This window comes from Dromaius novaehollandiae, chromosome 3 (assembly GCF_036370855.1).
Source record: "Dromaius novaehollandiae isolate bDroNov1 chromosome 3, bDroNov1.hap1, whole genome shotgun sequence".
Classification (NCBI taxonomy): domain Eukaryota; kingdom Metazoa; phylum Chordata; class Aves; order Casuariiformes; family Dromaiidae; genus Dromaius; species Dromaius novaehollandiae.
The window spans coordinates 52,630,080-52,650,801 of NC_088100.1; the positions used below are offsets into that span (position 1 = coordinate 52,630,080).

At 40.3% G+C, this 20,722-nt stretch overlaps 1 long non-coding RNA gene across 3 annotated transcripts in view; it reads left to right on the top strand.

Annotated features, from left to right (window-relative positions):
- Positions 1-14,378: 14,378 nt before the first annotated feature.
- LOC135328018 (uncharacterized) overlaps positions 14,379-20,722 on the top strand; it is a 39,887-nt gene continuing 33,543 nt past the window's right edge. For all 3 annotated transcript variants that reach the window (XR_010388745.1, XR_010388746.1, XR_010388744.1), the window contains exon 1: positions 14,379-14,606. This is a non-coding gene — a long non-coding RNA (uncharacterized LOC135328018). The remainder of the gene's footprint in view (positions 14,607-20,722) is intronic.

Sequence of the window (20,722 nt, forward strand, 5' to 3'; positions counted from 1 at the left end):
CCCAGAATCTCTCCACCTCATTCAGATGAACCCAAGCAAGCAATAAATTGCTTGTCAGGGTATTCATCTGGGAGATATGAACAATCCTTTTTCTAGCTTTCTCCTTTGTGGCCTGGAACTGGTGCTTGCTACGGGTTCTCCAGACTGTAAGCAGCAAGCTGTAAAGTCAGTCTGCCTCCCGGGCCTAGTGCTTATTTAATGATTTCCACAATATGGAGCAGCTCTAAAGAGAAAAGGCTCCATTAAGCTCTAATCACATGCTTCAAGTTCTTACCCAGGATACAGGGCCCTCCCTGTTCTCCTGTCCTTTCCTTACTCCCAAGACAGTTTTATTCTGGGATGGAGACATCTCAGACCTGAAATTTCATTCATCTTATAAACCTTTTCTGATTAACCTTTTTCCAAAGCCAGCAAATCTCCACATACACATGCTTTCAACAGTGACGTTTCCCAAAAAGAGAGAAGCAGCATCAAGTCATTAAAAATCCCCCCTCACTTAAAGACAGATCCTTATTGCTTTACACACATAAATCTGCAGAGTAGACAGCTATCTGCAGAAGATTTCCCTGATGTCCTTGTTCTTCAAGACCTCTTAGGAGGTATAACAGAAAAATGCACTGGATATACCAGGTGCTTTTTCTTAGGTATATCTGTGTCAAAGTGGACTAAGATACGATCTGTGTCAAAGTGGACTAAGATGATTTTGATATAGTGTCAAAATCATCAGTCACTAAACACAAGGAAACACATTGAAATTCAAAGAGAACAGCAACAGATCACTCTGCCAGTATGTGGCCACGAATTCTCAGGTCAGTGCATGATACATGCTGATAACTAGATGTCAACTCTTTGCTGCATGCAAATGGAGAAATAAGAAATAAAGAAAATCCAGCCACTTCTGACAGGAGAAAACTGAGATGAGGATCACTTGCCTAAAAGAAGCTACACATGCTAAATGCATTCATTTTATTTTCTTAGAAGTATTGAAAAGATGTCTTATCACCTTTAAGTAAAATGAAGAGTCACTCACATTTTCATGTATACCTTTTTGGCTACATTTTCCAGTTATGTGGCTGAAAGTTAGTGCATTTTTATGGGGTTATATAGGAATCCAAAGACTAATATTTTCAAAAGCAGGGATGGCATTGAGGAAACCGAGCAACTCTGAAAGTCAAAGTCAGTTAATCATCTACATTACTCAGGCCATGATCTTAACATCCAGAAGTATTTGGCTGCCTCTTTGAATTCCAATGGCATCCTAAAAACACCATCCACCTTTTTGCTACTGGCTATGCTTAAAATCTCCTGAACGTTGATATTGCTCTGTGGGGTCATGTGGAGCCTTAGGTCAAACCCAGGACCATTGTTAAGCTGGATGTTATTTAAGAACAGAGGTGGGAATGGCTATGCCAGACCAGGCAAACAATCCATCTCCCTCTGTATCCTGTATCCTCCATAGCAGGCGTGTTGGAAAGAGTATAGGAACAAGACTATCACATAGTAGTACTTCTCTGTGATATTTTCCCAGTCTCCAAAGATTAGTGTCCAAGAATTTTTTGAGTGAGTGGGGTTGTCTTTGTATCAAATAGTTCTCAATGGATTTTTCTTCCATGAGATTGTCTAGTCACATTTTGAACTTGTCTTAAATTTTTGCTTGCACAGTGCCCTGTGCCAAAGAACTCCTGCCACCAGCTAGTGACATCCGGTATCTCCTAGTTCTTCTATTAGAAGAAGCAGTGAAACAGTTATTCAGTTGTTCCCTGTTCATCTTCTTCATACCATCCTCTTCAGACCTTTGTTTTATTTCCCCTCAGCTGTCTCTTTTTCAGGCTGAAGACCACTTGCGTATTTAATCTTAACTCAGATGGAAGCTTTTACCTGTCCTTGAGTCAACCTTGAGTCGAAGCTGTAGTGTGCTAATATTTCTTTAGATATTTTAGTAGATTAATTTTTAATATAAAACATATCTGTGGTATTACACTTTTTCTTTATCTCACTCATTATTAAATCTTGAATTCTTTTCTGCAGAGGTAAACATTTTCACTGTGGCAAGGGGAGTCTGGTTATTAGGGACTGCTGGGAGTTGGAAGATGGAGATTTGAACTCCTATAAGCTAAAGAGGGATTTTAAAACAGTCTCTTGTGCTCTGTAAAGTGTGCTAAGGTATAGGACAGAAGGAGGAGAAGATACAGGCTCCATTTCTATATTCTGTGTTTTAAAATAAGAAGTTCTTCTTTAAAAAGCTGCTCAGGCGACCACCTTCCAGAAGTGTTGGTTTTGGCATGCAGAATCAGTGGTTACTTTTCCTGTGGATGTCTCTCTGTTTTAGTTTCCTCTTTGTAAAAAAGAGTAATGTTCCGATATCATGTAAGGGTGCTGTTTGTGAATCACTGAGATTCTGTACAAGCCCATGGAAAAACCCACGGGGAAAATGAACAGATGAACAATGACAATGTACATGAAACCTGGGCCCAGATAGTGAATAATGAGGAGAAAACGAATTATCAGCGGGATGCTCATTAAATGAACACTGTCCTCTAGTGTACTGGACAAGCTTGTTATGCATGTCTGTAATTAGAAGCAGTGTCCTAATAGATATGCACAAAAGGGTAGAATTCAGGTGACTCATGTTTGACTTTGCAGTCTTAAAAAGTTTTCAGTGCAGTTTGTGCATGTGCATGTTCAGTGCCAGAGACATTGCCTTTCATTTAAAGTGTAAGACAGCTGCTTATTAAAAATCAATATTGTAATTTTTCTTTTTAATTTCTAATACGCACAAGGGATTCACAACTTTGAGAACAGCTGTGTTATTTTTGCTGGAAATATCATTTCATGTCCTATCCCTTGCATTGTGGATAGACCAGTGCAAATATTATTTCTGTAAATGAAAAAGACCACTGATAACTACTGTGAACTTGTAGGTCATGTGTGCTACGGTTAATTGGAATGTTTATCAGGCTCCTGTTGGTAATGAAAACCAGCTGCACTTCACTCACACCAAATTGTTCATGGCTAGTAGTTCCCATATACAATTAAAGTGTATTATATGTAGAGAGAGTTGTTTGTAAGATGTCCCAAGTTGATGAATACAAAAGGAATAGATTTAGAAACATCTCTGAAAGCAATATCCTGTGATGTTTATAATCAAAAAAATTTTTGTAACTATTGCAGAAAGGGTCAAATATCCATACGAGCTCTCTTAGCAAAGAGCCAGGATTGTACAGATTCAAGAGGGGTCTAAGTGAATTTCTGAAGCAAATACTCCTTGTACTATTGTACCTCTGAGTTAGAGCTGACATAAGCTTCCTGGAGATGTTTGAAAGCTTGCCTGTTTGCTCCCCAAATCTCACTTTCCTGCAGGTAAAGCAAAGTATTACTGTCTCATAGTTGTCAGTTCAGTACCTTTCAAGAGCACAGGAATTCACAAAAGAGAAGTAGTAAGTGGAAGTTAGTAGCAGTGAAAGTGGAAACTAGATAGATGGATAGATGAAAACTCAATATTCCTGTATTCTAAAATACATCTCTTGTAGCAACTAACTGGGGCGGTATTCCACCATAATCTGGTATGATCACAGTAAAAAAGGACAGGAAATAGACATTTCTGAGTTTGACATTTAAAAGCAAAGGAATACAAAAGTAAATGTAAATGAGTAAAGCAACCTTAAGTAAACATAAGCTGTGAAAAATCAGTTGTTACAAGTTTTCTGGATATAAAGCATTCTCTGGACATACTGTCCTGCACACGCATATAAAGATGTTCCAACCATATGTCCAGAATTGCAAAACTAAGGAATAGGAGGTGTTGGGTTCGGAGCGGCTTTCTGATGTTAAGTTTGCTTCACAGCCAAAGTAACTGCAGTGGTTACTTTTAGGCCACAACCTGGAGCTGAAGATGTGGTTTAGCTAATTTCTTAGTGACAGGAGCTGACCTTCCCTGCAAGAGGAACACATTGAAGAAAACCCAATATGAGCTAAACTAAAACCTCATGGATTTTTTTTTTTTTGGTGTTACTACAAATAGCCATTACTCCATAACTTCTTTCTGGCAAAACATGTAATCTTCCATGTATGTTGAGGGAGACAGAAACTAGATGCAGCATAAACAATAAGACTGTATATCTGTGCTGTATTATTACTGATGCATCAAGTTGCAAGTCTGCACTGTACATCCAGATGTGCTGTATGATTGTGGAGAAGGCAAGGGAGGATGCATGAAGCCAAAACGAGAAATTGTATGACTTCGGTGGCCTAGTGGGTAAGGTTCTCAGCTGTATGGTGGCTTTGTGTGCTGTGATCTGTTTTCCCCTCACCTGCTATTTTACACAGAGACTGTTTAACACAAACCACTCACAGAGCCCTTACGGTAGGTGAGTACATGGCAGCAGGGTCCATCGTAGTCTGCCTCATGGTTTCCATGCTCCCCTGACACCGACAGCAATCAGCACAGGCAGGGAGGGAGCCCTGCCCCAATCTGCTTGGCATCCCCAGAGTTGGATGATCCTGCAGGACACGCAGCTGTGATGCACGCCAGGCCGAGGGAGCCTGGGAACTTGGGTCAGCCCGGCTTCCGGGCCTTAATTAGCATCTGACCTAGCACTTCCTCTCTAGGCAGGGGGATGCAGATTTTTAGGGTCACCCTTCTGAGAAACCTAGTTCTGTGAGGCGGCAGTAAATGGAGCCTGTGCTCCAAATCCTAGATTTTAGGCACCCAAAATTTGGCAGCAAAGCATGTAAAACATTACCTCCCTCAGCAATTTCCACTGTTCAGCTTTGCTTGCAGCAGTCTGTAAGGCTCTGGTTTTGGCAGTGAGTTAGTACTAATTTTACTGTGGATATCTTGAGGTTGGGGAAGGCTGAGGTTGATGACAATTGCAGAAGTTTGGAATCACCAGAGACTGGCTGCTTTTCAAAATAAGGCTATAAAACCCTTCTTTGGCTGGCCTGGGTCTACACAATCATCATTCACACCAATGGTCTGGCTTCCTGTAGTGAGTGAAGTCTTGAAACGAATGTTGGCTGCTTAACAGCGGAGTCATTCAGCAGGAGTAGTTCATTTACTTGCTATTGTACAGGCAGGAAATGCCTCCTTCTTTGCCTGCAATCTATTTTAGAATAAAGTGTTAACTTGGGGAGGGGGCTGTTTGTAATAGCAGAGCTTGCTTGGCATCAGCTAAGCGACTGTCAAGCATGGGTAATAAGAATAAAAATCAGCACAAATGATGGACTAGCCCATTGCTCCCCCAGCAGCACGGTGTATGTGATGCTGCAAGAGCAGCCTTTGGCACCTGAGCTTTGGGCATATTTGAGCTGCGAAAAATTGCTCAAGAGGGATGATTTATGGGCACTGAGATCTACGTAGTGCACTCTGGAAGTCACTGGCAACATGGTCATAGATCTCAGTGAGGGAAATCTAACCTTTAGCAAGTAGACAGCTAACTCCCAGCATTTGCAGAGCTTCTTCACTTCAATTTGTTGTAGTTACTAAGGGTGTCATCTTCTCTTCCGTTGTCAGAGTAATCCCCTCTTCCACACCATGTGCAGAAGGTTATTTAGCATCTATTTTTGGTTGCTCATTTATATTAAACATGAAGAGTTCCATAAAATAACAAGAAATGAAAACCAAGTTCTGGAGGTACTTTACCAGTGTGTTGTTTGGTAGTGCTACCTATCTGGGTATGTGATTAACAACTTAGATTCAAACTGCTTGAAAATCACTTAACATTTCCCCCTCTCTCATTTATTTCTCCTCCTCTCCCCTCCCAAAATACCAAGCATTTTGAAGAGTAATCTAATTAAAAATGAAAGCATATTTACTTGCTTTAAAATGCCTGTATCACTTTTAACATCTAGGGGGAAGCTGATTTATGATAAAAATTTCAAATTCAGCATTGTTTTTATTCACAAAGGGAAAAAAGCAAGAAATATTAGTTTATTCCTTTCCAGGGAACATTAAAAATTCCCTGTCCTACCCTGCAATGTATTTTATTTTGTTTTGTTTTTTTTTCTTAATAGTCTGTATTCTGATTGTTGCTTGGTAAAGAATAAAAGGAGATTCTTTAGTCATGGGGATACAGATATGTTTATTTCCACTTTGGGAGTATAACATACTTTAAAAAAAAATTCAGCTGTTTCCAGAGTTAGTTACTGAAGCACCTGGTATCCCACGCTCCACCCAAGATTATAAAAATATTTGAAACCACAGGAAGGCAATACAGCTGTAAAACTTATATGGGGACTTGTTGACTTAATTAAGTTCAGTGTAGTTGTTTGAAAGAGATGTCATTTACTAAAATAAAGCTTTCCCCTTAATTATTTGGTGTCTAATTAACATTATAGTCTCCTCAGACAACGTGGCATAACCAAATTCTGTTCTCTTTTAAATAATGCATTAGATTATACTTAAAGGGTAAAAAAATGACAGGGAAGAAAAATTCAGATCCAACTCTTGCTGTTGAAGTTTGTCTCTGTGCAGTGTGGTTAAAAAAAAGCCAAATTAAGTTTTCTTCCTTTGTGAATGATTCTCCTTGGCAGTAAATGCAGTCTGTTGTATGAAGACCCTTCTTGCCTTGTTTTACTAGATGACAAGCATATAGTAGCAGGGCAGAGCCATAGCTGGAGGATACTATATGTGCAGGGAAAAGAGCAATGAATGTTTCAGTGGATGGAATGCAATTCCCACAAGAGCTGGCTGCATCACCTCCTGTCGGTCAAGCTGGGGAAAAACTCCAACAGTCTTCTTGGAAACAGGAAAAATGATACCAAGCATCCTTGCTCACATTAAATGAGGAAAGTGCTAAAATGATGCTCATCAATCACAGATAAATAAGGGCATGAAAAATGGTACCACACAGAAAAATGGATTAACCTCTGAAAGACAAATCCCAAATCCAAAAGAAATTCTGTTTTTTACAAATGAAGTTTGCTTGCAAAACCTCATTGTGTGGGATAAATATGGGCATTTCCAGCTTTCCCTAAACTCAAGAATCCCAAACTATTCGGAAGAATAGCCACAAATCTATATAGGAAACTTTTGTAATTTTCTAGATTACGTATGTGGTGAGATACTGGCATTTATATGTAACAATCATAAATCAGTATGTAACTAATTAGCAGAACATAGATTGGTGCAGGGGTGGTAAATCAGGACTAAATGTGCAGCGCATGAAACACAAATCATCAGTTCATTGAATGGTCTTTAGTTTCTCAGTTGAAAACTGATCAATCATTGAGCTACATAAAGCATTGAAAGATGGGAAATTATTTTCATATATTCATTTTATATTCTATTTGATTTTGAAGTGTTTCTAGCTAAACTCACTGGCAGTGCTTTTACATTGGTAATGCTCTATTTGCATTTTGTCACAGGAGAACTCTAAAATTTGTGAAATTTTAGAAGTGACGTTTTCATACATATCAAAGCACAGTGAAAGAACTTCTGGAAAGAATAACCAATAACTGGAAAAAATGCAAGCAGTTAGGATATCCAAACAGAGAGGAAGATAGACTGTTTTGTTTTTATTTAATAGAGATGCAGTTATACTTAAGATCAATGTTTAATTTGCGTGATCAATGCAACTGATACTTCAGAAGGTTGTTTCAGCGTAACCTCTATGCTGGAAAGCATACTGTATGGATGAATACAGATCACTCTCCTGAGATATCCTTCCATGATAAATGTGAATGTTGAGAATGCCACTAACATATATCCTACGAATGATACATCACTTCAACTCTTTGCATGTTCCTTCTATCTCTCTCTTCAGTGATATGAAACAAAAAGAAAATTAAATGATCTTGTAACTATTTCGTGATCAAGTGTACAAAAGCATCCTGGCTAAAGATGATCTCCTCAGCTTTTTTGTCCCTATTGAAAGCTGCTGCAAAGCTTGATATAATCTTTGCCCATGATTTAGAAGCACCTCCTCATAGACTCTGCTAAAAGTACCTAGAATTATCTATATGGCTGAATGTAGCCTAAAACATATTTGAATCTGAAAGGAGACATGGTCTTGGAAAATAGGAAATTAGCAAGCAGAAGAGCTCTGCCTGGGATTGCCAGCCTGACCTTTGGTTGACTCTTAACATGTTTACAGTGATAAAGAATATCTGATGATGAACTTGTGAACCTTAATTGGGTTTTGAAGCAGGAAACTTTGGTACTGAGGATGACCCAGCTGTGGCACTAAGATCAGATTTAGAAAAAAGGGCTGAGAGCACTGTGTTTTCTTGCAACACGCCATTGCCATGGGCCAAGGTAGCATAGCTGACATCCCACGCCATGCAACAACCATCCCCTCCTTTGTCACATAATTTCTGCAGGTGTATCCAGTTCCCCACAGCCTGTAGCACACATGGACCATTTATTCAGGTTCTTAGTAGGGTTCTGCCACATGTGTTGAATTGCTGGTGAGCCCGGCTCACTGCAAGCTGTGTCTGGGCTGAGTGGCGCAAACCTGCCTCACGCATTTCTGCACTACGCTGTGGCTGTAGTAGTGACAGGAGTATGTCTGTTACCTCTGCTTTCCACTTTCAAAGAAGGTTGTGATGGTTTGTTCTTCTCTGTTCTTTAGACAAACATGAAGGGGCCAGTTACTTCACCTAACTTGAAGGATTGCAAAATTGAGCCTAAAGTTTAAATCAAGTGTCTCAAGTGGGAGGTGCTGGCCTCTGTTGACTGCAATGAGGAAAAGCTGATTAGTTTAGTCTAGGGACCTAACTTTTCAACTGCTGAGGTTATGTGAGGTGAATCCTATTTTGACAAAATTTGCTCAAAATACTTGTCAGAGTGGTTCTCCAGAGCAAGATTCAGCTGCCTCAGTTAGGTAGTTGTCCAATTTAAGCTAGTTCCCTGAGGCTATTTTAATAGACAACAGAGAGAGGCAATCACCTTCAGAGAGTGATTCATCCTGTCTGAGGTAGAGCAGATGAATCACCTGGAAGTGCTTATTTCTTTCCTTTGACTCTAGAGGGAGTCTAGCCCAGCTGGGGACTGGATACCAAAATCATAGATAACTCCAGCTGGGAGCAGGAATCCCACCCACAGTGCTTAGTACAATGCAGCTCTGCTCCTGGTTAGCATTTCAGAGCACTGCTGTAATAGAAATCACTGCATGCAAACCCACAACATTTAAATGCATGTTGTACATTTATTAAGCATTTGATTTCTCTAGGGCTTTCTATAGCGCTCATCACTTGTGAAGCTGTATGTTTCATCGAATTAATGACTTCATTTTTATAACAAGCTGGCTAGATGAACTTAATTATCTGTAAATGAGGAACACAGCTACCGAGGTTAAGATGGAAATGTCTATAACTGTGAGTGGCCAGTCAGAGATGGCTAGTACAGTCTCTGCTTGAGTTCATTTTCCAGTCTCCTTACCTCTAGGTTTTGCTGTTTGATACTCCCACAGTGATCATTTTCCTCTAGCTGCCTTTGTATCACAGAGTGAGTTTTTTCTTCAGCTCTACCTAGACCCGGCTAGGGGACCACTGAAAGTATACAGGAGTCTTCCGGCTCTCAGGTAACATGCCTGGACTAGACAAAAAATTAACCCAGGGCAGCCCGCAGTTGCAGCTAGATGCCTCATTGTTAGCAAAGGCTTCACAAGTTTTAGCCGCAAAAGTCAATGTGGTTTCTGGTGAACCTGCATGAATTGTCCTTTTTGAATGGTTTCTAACTTGGATGAATTTGTTCAGATTTTCATTGGTTTGGAAAAAACAATTATGGACAGACAAGCCACCTTCAGTGCCAACTGTAAAGTTTGTGCTCTAAAGCTCAGGATTTTGAAGAAAATGTTGCCAGAACTTACCAGGGCTGGAACAGTGTACTTGTTTCTCTCCTTGGCCCAGTAAAGACAGAGAAGGATAAATCCTAAAGCAAATACCACCCAACATATAAAGTTTGAATCTCAAATGCTGATAGCTTGGCAAAACTATAAACTGAATGCAGGCAGCAGACTGTGAAGTGCTGAAGGCTGGCAATAGTTTGGGCTTCCAGCCTTCTGACATAATTTCATTCTACTTCTACTAATGCTTCTACTAAGTTATTTTCCTGTATTTGCTGTCCTTTACTGTTCTTACACTTTTTTATGCTAGGAATGTAATTACCTATACTTTTTCATGTAGAAGTCATCTATTTGCATATACGACAAACAGATGGAATATATTCTATTCAATGTAGTTTTTTTAATATGCAAAGAGTGAGAAATACCAACAAAGTTTTGCTCTTTTTTTCCCTTACATTTAACTTAAAGTACTTCCTGAATGCCACCATCTGCACAGCAGGATGCTTCAGCAAAATCCACTGCTCCTAAAAGGTAGTAACTCAAAAACTCTGTCTACTGTGAAGCAAATCCATTCTACTTACTATTTTCAAGTGCATAAGAAAGAAGAAGGAACTAATAGGGGTCATAAGGTTTTTTTTGTATTGTTTTGGACAAGCATAGATGGGAATTCTAAAGCCTTTAATTCCTTACAAAAGGTTCCTGTTAATTTATATAACTGCTTAAATATAAGTTAGGCCTCCATGTAAATGCTTTCTTAATAAGTTTAAGCATGGGCCCATGCATGACTGGACAGGAGTCCTTCCCCATACATTTCATAGCTCCATCTCAAACTCACCACCTGACCTTTGCTGTGGAGATGTGTGGGCTGGGGTCAGCTTTATAGTGCTCATATTCTATTCAGCTCAAAGGAGATGGATTTAATTACAAGCGCTATAATTTAAAAATATTTTTTAATTCAGAGAAGCTTTTAAAAATCCTTTTTGACCACGTAAATAAAACATCTTTTATTGCATTTCTTCACTGTGTGGCTGCAGGGAGTTTAACAAGGACCTCTGCTGGTCGTTTAATTTATTACACCACCTTACGTTTTACATTCCTCCAAGTTGTCTTTTTATGAGCTCTCTTTTTGTTGGTCTTTCACAACATTTTTTCATGCCCCTTGTGTGCTTACGTGTACCAATTATATGTCACATAAAAATCGTAAATCCTGTGATACCAGCTGGTTTAGTTAATAAACTTGTAACTTTACCCTTGTTGAACTATGCCAAATCCCTGTAACATCTGGCATGTTCTTTACTATCGAGGGTTGAATTTTCATTTAAGGGCTCCCAAATATGGGCATGTCAAGAACGTCTTTGCACTATAGCTTCTTTAAACTCCTTAAACTGTGTCTGTAAGTGTGAAGATTTCCAGTTGACGACTGCTAAATATTTATGGATACTTTTTTGTTTCATTTTCTTATAGGATATTTTTCCTTTTTTTGTTTTCTGTCTGGTGTTCTGATCTGGTGAGCAGCCCAACCAAATGAATGATGTACTGTGATTTCTCTCTACTGAGCTGATCTTTCTGCCTGCCCAAGTGGATCTGTACCTACACCCTGCCCTTGGTTGAAGAGATGGGCAGCCTGGGAATAGAGGGAGCTTGCAAGTGGGGACATTTAGGTTAGGGATATAGTTTTGTCTCTCACTTCTTCTCTATCATGTAAGCTTTTTGCAGCATGCCTATTCTTAATATTTTTAATAACTCTAAATTTATGGCCTTAACTACTCAACAGTGCTCTACTTAATATAATTGGATTTCAGTATTGCTTTCCCAGCACTTGTACTGGGCTGGAAACACAGGTCAGAATAAATCCTTCAAAGGTTTTGCTTGTATTATGTTTGGTCTCAACCCCCTACTCTCCCACCTGCTTACTCACCCTACCACCTGCTTGCTTACTTTTTAAACAAAAGGCAGTAGTCATGTTGAGAATGGTTTGCAGGAGAGTGTGAAAGGGTTAATACTCTCTTCTCTCAGTGGAATTTATTGTATCATGCATGTCTTTCGTATTAGTTCATCTGAGACTACCCCAAGTGATATATGATCAGGGTAGGCACTTTCAGACAAACCATACCATTAATAATGCTTCCACAGCATCCCCTCAGCTGTATGAGAAAATGCTTTGAAAAGACAGGCTGAAGCATGTCATTGGTCTCACTGAAGGGATGAATGATGGGCTGATGAGGGGAGAGAGAAACGAAACAGAGTGATATTCAGTCGGGGCCTTACTCTGTCACCATCTTTTCTCCTTGGTTCAAGGTTACGGGTCTGTACAGCAGCTCACATTTGAAGTTTGTCATGTATCCTTCTCCCTTGGCTAGATAGCTCTAATGGTATTAATAAAAATGAAATCACTTTGCTTGGGGGAATCAGTGGAAGCCCTTTCTGAGGAATGGATATGGCTTTAAGTAGGCTCATAATGTAATAAAAACAATAGGTCTCATGTACATGCTAGGAAGAGTTAAAGCAGCTGTTGGCCTGCCTGGACAGGGAGATCAACTGAAACATAAGCTAGAATGTAACTTTGTGGAAGAGCCAACTAAAGACTGCAGCTCAAGGGATATCTGGCAGCTGAGGAGATGATCAGCTTCTTGAAAAATTCCCTTCAGGGCAGGACTAGAGAGGGTTTTCAGGATGTGGCTGATGTACCATCTGCAGTGTAGCTCATACTCAAGCACAGCTTTACTGGGTGGAGAGGGGAAATAATACAGGACTACAATTACCTCTGTCTGAGAGTTCCTAGGCAGAAAGGTGTGTGGTGTAGCACACGAATAGTCACGTGATACTTCCAGAGAATGTGAGAGCCACAGGCCATGCAACACAAGCACATGAATGTGCTTCCCGGTAGCGACTGCGCAGCACTGTCCAGGACATTCAGTGCTTTGTGGAAGCACTGGCTGCTATATACTTGCTGTAAAACACCTGGTATTTCTGGATGACTGGATGCCCAGTCTGAGCTGTGTGTGCCTGGGGCTGCTGTTTGCCAAGAAATCTCAGGCCCAGGTATGCCAACTCCTCAGAGCTTGCTGAAGGAAACCTGGAAATCTCAACTAGGGCTAGGCATGTGCTCCCATGAGGTGGTGACAATGCAGTAACCCTCTCCCACTCTAGTTCACAGCCCAAGTTGTGTCTACACTGGCTTAGGTCCTTTGATTTGACATTGCACTCTGAGCTGGGTTAGGTTATCCCTTTCTCCACAAACTCTAAAGGAAGGATGCTGTGGTCTACAAATATAGTTGATTACTAAAATACCTATATGTACTGTTTATAGATTACAGCATCTTTCATTCATTTTATAAGGTACAGCTAAACAACACCTTCTTCCTGACTGTCATGCTTATTGTCAGAAGTGTCGGTATGTTTTGGGAATGGCAGTGGACTCAGCTGAAATAGGTTGTTAAAGAGGCTGAACTCCCCCTGCTGACTTCCCCATGCATGGCCCAGCTGCACAAAGGACCAAGAAATGGGACTTTTGTGTATAGTGATGGAAAGGGAATGAAACCACTCACTATTTCTAATCAGAATGTGAATTTATGGAAAGAATACCTTTTGCCCACTGAGGAATTAGAAATCCATTGTATTGTTGTGTATCAACTAGAACACTGAAAAAGCATAAGGGGCTGAAATCATTTAACAACAGTGCAAAACAATTTTTATCCCATGTGAGACCTTTTAGTGAGTTAGCTGCCTTTGTATTAGTCATCTATCTTTTCAGACTTTTAAATAAACTATAAATTACATTATTCCTAAAGCAAATGGCATAGTTTCATTCTAATGTGTATAATTAATTTGTTAGTGTTAATTAACATTGTGGAAATCACTAATATGATTTGGAATTTGCTACTCTCTTTTTGCTTTTTTTTCCTCTTGTGTGCAAACACTCAAGTCTGAACTGGCAAGAAAGCAGCTGGCACGGACCTCCAAAACCTACGAACACCATACAGTATGCTTGATGTCTCTATGACCTTTAGCACGTGTCACTCTTAGGACTGATGAGTAGCTCAGGAGACTGGTAATGAGCTATGAAATCTTTTACATTTAGCTTATCAATCTAAGGCCAGATCAGATTGCTAATGGATGAACGGTCTCTATATAACTTATTGAGGAAGTTGTGTGTATGACTGTGCAGGCTGGATTTCATTTTCCACCTTTTAAGATGGTTCTCAGCTTTCTGCTAAGGTATAGAGGCAGGGCAGTGGAAGAAGCACTGCCCTTTCTGTATTTGTCCTGTGGAGAGACATAAACATTAATTTCCTAGCTTCTGTCAAAATCCTTGCTATGCTTTTTATTTCACTTTAAAATGTAATGCCTTAAGAATCTGTGGCACTATTATGTTGTGGATTTGCAGGTGGGAGAAGGAGACCCTCTTTGCTACTCACACGGGCATTGCTGGCATGGTGCAGACTTTTGTATTGTTGGTGCAGCTGGGCCCTAAAGAATGCCCTGCATTTCAGCAGGTACACACTTTATGTTCAGCCCCATCTTAAATACATATACTTTATTTTCATTGGGGGGGGGGCATTCTTTCTGATGTGCTAATCAGGCACAGGAGTTTAATGTACAACAGCATTGTACAACATCTCTGTTTCCTTTTGTCGGAGGCAACGAAATGTCACCATGCCATCATGACTTGCAGCCCATCAGCTATATGCCAGCATCATCAAGGGGACATTGAAGAGGTTTTCCTGTTTTCATTGAAAGCTGACTTCACAGCTACCACATTTCATGGCTACCACAGTTACTACAGGAGCAGACAATTATTAAACAGCAGGGAATGCACCTGTAAGTTCATTTATTAGTTTATATTATGTTTTTATCTTTTGGTGTATCTTCATATACTCATAACTAGTAGTGGAATTATGACATGACCTCCTGCTCTCTGCAACAGCTTCACCAAACCTTCAGCTGGTACTAGTGTTTTGCAAATCATGTACAGATTTATCCAAATCATTTGGATAACTATGTCAATTGATGCCTATAATCTTTCATGAAGCTTGGATGATACTCTACTTTTTGGGCATAAGAGTCTATTTGGTATAACCTTTGAGGAATTGAGAAATTTCTTGAGGAGAAAGCTTTACCAAGGCTAAAGGCATTATTCACAAGCAGGTAAGGGTTTGGCTTATGCCTTGGTAACCACTCAGGGTTGCTTGATTCTCTGTTTCCAAATAAATGTTACCTTAAGTGCTTGCTAAATTAATTTTTTTGTTTGCATATATGAACAAAATTCCTGTCTCCTAATCTATTTGGGCCCTCTGTCAGAAGGGAGAGAAAATTATACAGAGAAAATGCTTTTCCCTGTACCAGTCACTCAGCTCCAGCATACTTTTACATTTTTTCCTATTGTGACATAGTTCCAGAAGATAACCAGTCTTGATTTGAAGATTTGAACAGATGGAAAATCTTTCCTAAAAGTGTTTTGTTTCGTATTGGAATTTTTCTGTTTTAACTTCTAGTTATTAAGTTTCATCATTCCTTCCTTTCTGTTAGTTCAATACCTGCTGTTTGTCATCATGAAAGTACTTGCTGTGATCAAGCTAACTCAGTCTTCTGTGGCATTTCTATTAGCTCCATAGATTCAGCTTCTTAGCTTTCTTACTCGAAAGAATTTTTTTAGTTCTTGGATCATTTGATTAATTCTTCATTTTTAGCACTCCATTTTTCTCCAACCTTTGTGAAATACAGGTAACAGCACTATGTGCAATATTTCTGTACATGCTGTGTGCAAAAGTAGAATCATTTACTGTATTCCTCACTGCTTTTTTTTATATAAAGGGATCATAAGAATTACATCTATCCTTTTTGGCAGTCTCATACTGAGAATTTGTGTTCTGTCATTTTTTCACGGTTTATTCTTGAAAAATGTATATCAGCTCATTATTGTTCATGATATCCCCATGTTGCCTGCAAATAGATTGTTTATAGTTTCCAGTATTTTCTGTTGCATGGCATACAAGCTAGCTACAATCTACAATTTGGTGTGTGTGTGCATCTTTCCCCTATTCTCAAAGATGGGCACTATAATGGACCTTTTCCATTGTTCTGGAAAGTCTTTTGCTCTCCATGAGATTTCAGAAGAATTTGTGAATGGCATAAAGATTCAGTCAGTTTCTGAAGTTTTCTAGAGTGGATTTCAGTGGGTCCAGGTGCTTGTCTAACATAGATAAGTAATCTCTGACTTGTCTTTATTCTAGCTGGAGCTGTTACCACTTTATCACTGATGTTAATTGTGTTAGCTGTCTGAACCCAGTTACCTTTCTTAATGAAGATGGAAGCAGAAAGGCTGATGCAAAAAAGGCATAAATGAATTGCCCTTCCTAAAGCCATCTGCTACCAGCTTTCTCTCTCATTTGGCTGAGGACCAGGTCTTCTAGTTTGTCCAGTGTTATCATAATTAACCTGTTGTAACCCTTCCTTTCTCTGCCCCAAATCAGCAAGTGCTTTCCAAATGTGCTGTTTTTAGAAGTTCGTTTCTCCTGTGTTGTGCCATCTTTCCTCTTCTCCATATTTTCCTGTGGTGCTCACAGCAGTGCTTTAGTAATGTAGTCAAGTCGCTGCTGCAGTGCAGAATGGTCTGATATTGGATCATCCTCCTTTATTTGTCTCTGATGAAATACCCTTAAACATTTAAAACCAAATTACTTTCTAACTAATTGAAATTCCTAATGACCTTTCATAAATGCCTCAATACACCAACATTAGACCACCTGATTTTTCCTGAAAATCTTACACAATGCCACAAATGTATTTGTTGCCCTTCAGAGTCTAAATAACATTTGTTATGAAGTGATCTCTTTTTTAAAGTCAGCTTTGCAAACTCATTACATATCTCAATGCTGCAGCTACCAGCAAATTTGGACAGTTAACACTGTGTTAACCTAGTGGCAACAGGCACTAGCTAGTTACGAGAATTAGAATAAACCTCTGAGATATCACAGCATAACTTGGCTGGGATCTTACAAAATAGGATGAATGATAACAGCAGCTAAGATCATTTCCTTTGAATTATTTCCCAGCAGGTCTGATGCATCTCCCCCTGAGTTAATGTGGCTGATCTCAGATCATACCTAGGTTTCAGTGCTCTGATGAAGGTCTGCACCACTTAATGTGATGCTTCAAAAATCATGACTGATGGTCTGCATAGCCCCATTCTGCGTACAAGTATGTGCTTCTCAAGCATCACAGTGTAACTTCCAGTGTAACTTTTAAAGTCATCCTGATTTCTATTACCATTGGCATTTAGCTCCTGATTTCAAAAGAGATATATCACAGGGATCTTACTCTTTAAATTCCTGGGGCACAGCTGTGTGTGTCTCCTTGGTATGCTGTTATAGTCTGCTACAGAACTATGTGGTCTTTTAAGGAAATCTTCCTCCTGTAGGTGTCCTGGGATTAAAGACCTCATTTATGATGCTACACAAATTTAAGTTCCTTCTCTGGCTGGTTGGGAACAGGATTTATTACCTCACAAGAGACCTTTCTTAAGTGGGGTCTGGTAGCATATCCCAAGGTGATCTCCTGCACTGAGGATGTTCCATCTTGCAGAAAAGATGGAAATTGCTGCATCAAATCAAAGCCAGGTCTCTCTGATAAATACTGAGCTCTAGATTTCCATTCTTGTGGCCCAATGGAAATTTAATAAGCAAGGACTGAGAAGCACCATCAGGGACTGTTATCTAACTGCTAGTTAGGGAAGAATGATACAAGAAGTAGAGATTTGTGTTAAAATCCTTACTGCGAAGGAGGCATTTGAACTTTGTTTAGCTTGTGACAGTACTTTAATCATAGGACTATTCAATGGAAAGAGTTGTCAACACGCCGGCTGTGGGTTATACGCATGTACAAAATTGGTGGTCATACTCTGAGAATGCCTTACAGTTTGAACCCTGGGAAATAGAAGAGGGATCACCAGCACTGAAAATCCTTCTAGGGATCAGGTACAAAACATAGCAGCAGCATCAAGAGTTCAAGCATGTATCCTCCATGAAAACAACTTAAAGGGGTGCATTGGGTTGGCAGTTTCAGCATCTCACTGGTTAGGCAGTAACTGAGTGTAGTTATGAAATCTTGGATAGGAACAACTAAAATGTTGTTAGGATTTTAATCCGGTTTAATCAGACTAAAACTGGGAGGAATAATGTGCATGCCTTGCAGAGGGCACAAATGCACAGAACTCCAAAGGTGATGATCGATTTTGTACTTTTACCATGTTTTGAAACTCCTGTTAGAAAGTTTGTTCTCATGTGCTCCTGCCCAGAGTTCAGAACACCTTCAGCAAGGATATAGTCCCCTTTGAAAAGGGTCTTTAAGGCCTTAGCTTTTTTCCCCAGGAAAATAAAGATAAATACATTAATAATCAATTTTACAAAATTTGGTTGATCCATTAGTTCCAGCAGGGTGCCAGATCTAACTTCTCCATGGAAACGGCCTTCCAGGGCTGCGGCCTCCATTGCAAATTGTGTGTAATTTAATAGTGAGTGAAGCTTAGAGAGAGCGATTTCTTTCGAATGTTTGCTGCCATCAGCTTAAGGGAGAGGAAATTAGAGAAATCCAGGAGTTTTCATTTCCAAGTGAAGCAAGTCACACAGTACCGCACAAGACCTTTCTCAGTTCCAGTATGGCATCATATTAAACAGAAGCCATCTGTGTTTCCTTTGGCTTTCTATCAGCTTACTTTTTTTTCTGAGATGTAGTAGTAGCAAATGTCAGAGCTTTTTCACCTTCTCACATAATGCAAAATTAGTATGTGACTGTGTGTGTATCTATAGCTCTCAGCTGACCCAGTGCTGCAAATCCTAACTTGTATGAGCTGCTCATCTGAAGCCCTTGTTTAAGTAGCTTGCCAGCGTAGAGTTTTGAATTAGTTGTTTGGGTTTTTTAGGAGGACTTAGGGCAGTTGCAATAACAGGTGTGGTTTTCTAGTACATTCTTAAATGACCACATTGTAGTTTCCCTCATTGTTAGCTTCCAGGGCAGCTGTGCTAAATCTGGGTGGGATGATTAAAAAAACTGCACTCCCCAACTGTTTCTCTGCCTCTTGGCTGGAAGCTAGTGCCTCTGTAGTGGGAGAGATAGCTATCCTGCTACATGCCAGCTGCTCCATTTGTGCAGTTCACAGCCTGGACTATTAGCTTTTATTGTAACTGGAGATATGCTGGTCTGTGAACAGTGATGCCTTGAGGTGTAATGCCATACTGGTCTGCTGTAAGATTGATAAACACCATTGAGGAGGGAAAGGCAGTCACTGGGAGGTGAGGATATCTTATTTTCCCCTGGCATGAATTGGCAATACTTGTGAACCTTTAATAACTTCAATTTCTTCAAAACCTTGCTAAAGCAGACACTGTGTGAAATTACTTTATCAAAGTGCTAATGAAATAGGAGAATAGTAATTAATGTGAAATGATGACTGAAAATGAATGGAAGGCACTATTGGATATTGTTAGACTAGATAATCAGTTGGGCCAATGGCAAGGTATACAGACAGACTGCGCGCTAACAGCATATGTGAGCTGTACCACCACAGTGTAATAGCTCAGCCCTAACTAGAAAGGGATCTGGGGCTGTGCTGCCAGAGCAGTGGCAGGCCCTATTGGGGGCTGAGCTCGGGAGTGGTGGGCTGGGATGCCAGGGCCTCCAGGTTGGGGTGTCTCTCCCTAAGGGACAAAGGGCAGGAGCTGTCCGGTGAGCTGATGGCAGAGTGGGCTGTGTGTGTGTAGGGGGCTTGTTGGGGACAGCTTTAACGATCAGCTAAGGTATGATCTGTGACTATTTTTTTTTTTTTTTTTAACTGCTGATTCTGAGGAAGTAAATGCTTTCTTGTCCTCAGAGGTGAAGGCATGAGCATTTAGCGTGCATGTGTGCAAGAGAAATTACCTGGGATTTCTGACAGGACAAGAGATTCATGTGTCACTGTGAGAGCACTGATGCATGGGACCATGTGCATCTGGAAATGAGCTCCTTGCATGCAGCTTGTGGACTGTCGGTGCTGCAATTCCTCTTGCTGCCTCCGTCTCTTTGAGGACTGATGGCTTTGTGTCCCAGCTGGGAAGCCAGGGGCTGGCAGGAGAGCTCAAGTCAGATGGGTTGCCAAATGCCTGCAGGGCTGGTGCTGTCAGGAAAGGGCCTTTGAACTGGACCCTATGGGGAACTAGTATGGAGAGCAGAGCTGGAAATATGAGATTTTGATGACTCCTGCCACTTAATGGACTGCCTATTAAGTTTGCTATGAGTAGACCTTTGATTTGATGGGCTTTGCTGCTGAGGGGTAGAGGAGGTGGATGACTTTGTTAGTGAGGAGTGGTATGGAAAGAGATGATCTCTCTTCTAGCATCATTTTGTCAAGCTTAGCTTCAGCCAGGCAGTAAGAGAACTGGGAGGTGTCTGTAACGTGCAAAATGCTGTCGTGTGTCTGAAAGCAGTGTTGTAGCTGGAATGGTCTAAGGATTGCTGAGAGCAGTGGGATCCTTTACTGGCTCACAGGGGGAGAGCAAGAAAAGGGCACAAGTTCTTGGATACAGGGAATGGGATTGATCTTACTGACCTGTGAGAGTTCAGCTCGTCTGAAGGCCAGCATGTAAATTGGTTCAGGTGAAAGCCTCCCAGAGGCACCTAGCTATTTTTCAGCGTGTGAGTCCTGATGACTTGCTCAGATGTAGATGTTGGTATTCTATATGTTTAGGCCAAGGGAGCTGATTCCCATTAACAGTAGACTGTTGAAATGACCTGTTGAGTTTGTCTGCTTCTTGCTGCCATATCAAATATGGTGAAATGCATTACTCTTATAAAACTTTCTCCTCTGTATGGATTCTGAATCTATAGCTTATTGAATACAGGCACCAGAGTGGTACCTATCGGCAGCTTAAAGAGCTTTCTTTGTGCTTATTGTAATCCAGAGT